This window comes from Crocuta crocuta, unplaced genomic scaffold (genome assembly GCF_008692635.1).
Source record: "Crocuta crocuta isolate KB4526 unplaced genomic scaffold, BGI_CrCroc_1.0 scaffold695, whole genome shotgun sequence".
Taxonomy (NCBI): Eukaryota; Metazoa; Chordata; class Mammalia; order Carnivora; family Hyaenidae; genus Crocuta; species Crocuta crocuta.
This window is the reverse complement of record NW_027528855.1, coordinates 368,866-371,937: the sequence shown is the minus strand read 5'-3', so window position 1 is coordinate 371,937 and position 3,072 is coordinate 368,866.

Genomic DNA, 3,072 nt, shown 5'->3' with positions numbered 1-3,072 from the left:
CTTTTCTGTAGTGTTTGCAAAGCGAACAGTTTTTCCTTAGGAGGCTGTGGAATAGCTCTTTGGGCAGCTGCTCATATAGTCCCCAGGCTGCTCACTCAAGTGGCCTGGTGCTAGTCTCGGTCCTCACTCAAGGCCTTGCCACCTGTGGACGGCTGTGCATGGACAGCATGCATAGAGAGCTGTGAGGGCCAGCATAAAAAATCATCAATATGGGGCGCCTGGGTGGCTCAGTCGGATAAGCGTCCGGCTTCGGCTCAGGTCATGATCTCATGGTTCGTTGGTTCAAGCCCCGCGTTGGGCTCTGTGCTGACAGTCAGCTCAGATCCTAGAGCCTGTTTCGGATTCTGTGTCTCCCTCTCTCTCTGACCCTCCCCTGCTCACGCTGTCTCTCTCTCTTTCTCAGAAATAAATAAAACATTAAAAAAAATGATCAATATAATAATGGGACGGACTTGCCCAACTCATTACTGATATATTACAATTATTAAGTATTCCTGGGGAAGTTCAAACTACTTGAGGCAGGACACTAAAGGTAAACTTCAAGCTCTGCCAGGTGAATGCAAAATGACTTCCTTTCTTCCTAGAGAGATCTGGAGAAGAGGACATTAGCAATGTTTAGGGCACTCTGTCCAAAAATAATGTGAGCCACATATGTAATTTAAAATTTTCTAGTAGTCTTATTTTAATGTATTTATTTTTGAAATGCTTATATATTTATTTTTGCGAGAGAGAGAGAGAGCAAGCGTACATGTGTGCACAAGTGGGGAAGGGGCAGAGAGAGAAGGAGACACAGAATCCCAAGCAGGCTCCACACTGCCAGGGCAGAGCCTGATGTGAGGCTCGAACCCATGAGCTGTGAGATCATGACCTGAACTGAAATCAAGAGTCAGACNGAGGGCCGCCTGAGTGGCTCAGTTGGTTAAGCGTCGGACTCTTGATTTCGGCTCAAGTCACCATCTCACAGTTTGTGAGTTGGAGCCCCGCGTCTGGCTCAGCACTGGCAGTGCAGAGCCTGGTTGGGATTCTCTCTCCTTTCTCTCTGCCCCTACTCCCACTTGCTCTCTCTCTCAAAGTAAATAAAGTTAAAAAAAAATAAAAATGAAAAGAGACAGGTATAACTAATGTTAGGGACATAGTTTAGTTAACCCAATAGATCCAAAATATCAACAATTTAGTATTTAAAAATAAACAACTAGTAAGAACATTTTCAGACTAAGTCTTCAAAATCCATTGTATATTTTACACTTACCGGAACATCTCAATTCAGACCAGCAGTGTTTCAAGTGCTCAACAGCTGGCACACGTGGCTAGGGGCCGAAGACCTGGACAGTGCAGCTCTAAGGCCACATTGCGAGTGCCAGTAATGGCCACATTCAGTTCTGCCACCTGCTGGCATATCAGATGCTCTGAGTGCCACAGTGGCCACTGTTAAGACCACAATGACCTGTGACCAGCGGCCACCAACACTGGATTTCCTCAGCGGCTAGAGAGGGCTGGGACTTGGAAGACAGCGTGGTTTACCACTCCCTCCTGGCAATGGAGAAGCCTTGTGTTTTCCTTCCCACCTAATGGTATGTGATACTGTTTTGACTGCACAACCCCGGCAGGCTTTGGGGATCCATAAGGCTCTGCCTTCACACGGAGAGATNGGAATTGTGCTGAGTCTCTTGGCTGTAAGTGAAACCAATCTCAAATCCTGCCAGGGAAATTCATTTACTGTGCACTTCTCCGGGCCAAGAACACTTATTCCTCAGACTGCAGTGTCTTGGTGGGTCCCAGTCTGCCGAATCCTCCCCACACCTCTGTTCCAGACAACACGGACCAGGACAGAAATTCAGAATGCCCTTGAAAAGGGCAGAGGACTGGGGCCTGGGCCAAGTTTGCTTTTGAATGAACTCAACTCTGAATGGAAGGGCCCTCTAGCAGTTGGACTAGGAAGTCAGTCTCCCGGGTGGCACAGAGGTCTGTTGGAGGTGGGAATTCTTTGAGTCTCTTTCAGCAGCATTAAGATGTGACTAACCACTTAGGGGCCTCCTCTGGAGGCTTCTCCAAGCACATGCACGGGAGGCTTTGCAGACTTGCTAGCCAGGCAGTGGGGAAAACGAATGGCCTCCATCTCCAGGAGGAATTCCCCGCCCAGGACCCCCTGGCATCAGCTCTCTACTCTATAGGGGTCTCTTCAATGCCTGATCTAAGATCGGTTATCGTTTGCTGCACGCCTTCCCAGCTTCTCCCTGCGACCTCCTTAGAGCGACTTGGGTTACTTATCAGCCCACTAGCTTTTCCCATCTACCTCCTTCCCTAGGGACCCCTTTGATCAAGACCCAGAGCCATCGCACGCTGCCTGAGGGAGCCTCAGAAAAGGTCTAGAGAGTCCTCTTCTGCCTTCCCACTTTTGCTGAGACCTGGGTCCCCTTATCTCATCTCCCACCTTGGGATTGGGCTTAGGTCAGCCCCCAGAAGACTATCCCAGCCCTTACTCCCTGCAGAAGGAGTAAAATTAGGGAGGTCTTCCTGGTGTAAGACGCCATTAGCTTGCCTAGCACTCCCTGAATTAAAGTCATTTGGTCACAAGTTCTCCCTGATGCCCAGGGTTTTCGTACAACCATGCTAGAATAGCAAAGCACCTCAAAGCTGCTGTGACCTCAGTGGGGACGTCGCACTTTGCATCTTGTGTCTCAGGAATGTTTCCTCTTGGTGGCTGTGTGACACTCATTTCTATGTGCCTCCAATTCAAGCACAGGGCAGGCACATTTGCTTTCTTCCCATTGGTCAGACCAGCCAATTCATTCAGCACCAGGGAATCCTCCGGTAAACCCCAAATGCTGGCTACTCAGTGTCACTCACCTCATGGGTGCAGCTTCTTCATCATGCCAGCCTCACAAGCCTCCGGGTATTCCTGTGACTGTTCACCCAAGTCCATTTCCCTGCTAGTGTACCTCAGCCCCACCCCCCTATGCCCCGGGTGGTACACTGCACAACGTCCGATTTCAAATCTAAGAGGTTAGCTTGCATCTACTATTCTTTTTTTAAAATAAGGTTTATTTTGGGGGGGGGGGGGAGGGCGGCCAA